Below are 511 nucleotides of genomic sequence, written 5' to 3'. Positions count from 1 at the left end.
GACCTTTTTATTTACCACTTCCTTAATAGTACATGGTTTTAAGACTTATCCTAACATACTCATCATCAGTTTATTTTGCCCCAAAAATTCTTGGTAATATTATATAATACTCTTCTAATGATATCTTGATGATCTCGGTAGCATAACCTCTTTTCACACATGAATATAAATTTAAAAATTTTAAATTTGACTCGTTCGCTACATATATAAATAATAAGAGTACATTGTTTAATATGTGAAAAAAAAAATAATATAACATTTAAAAAGATAAAAATAATATCACATAAAATTAACCTACTTCACTACCAAAAATAAAAATAATTAAGCTGATAATATTTATTTAAATTAATAACTATAGGTAGACTATCTAAAGATAGATACATATTTTTGGAACACAGTCAACTTTACTTATTGTTGTATATCAACTCTTATATTTTAATTTAAAAGCTCTGAATTAACTGGATGAATTTTTTGTTAATTGTTTAATCTGTTCATTAATCAAATAATATTT

This window comes from Arachis ipaensis, chromosome B04 (assembly GCF_000816755.2).
Source record: "Arachis ipaensis cultivar K30076 chromosome B04, Araip1.1, whole genome shotgun sequence".
NCBI classification, from domain to species: Eukaryota; Viridiplantae; Streptophyta; class Magnoliopsida; order Fabales; family Fabaceae; genus Arachis; species Arachis ipaensis.
This window is presented reverse-complemented; position numbering follows the sequence as displayed.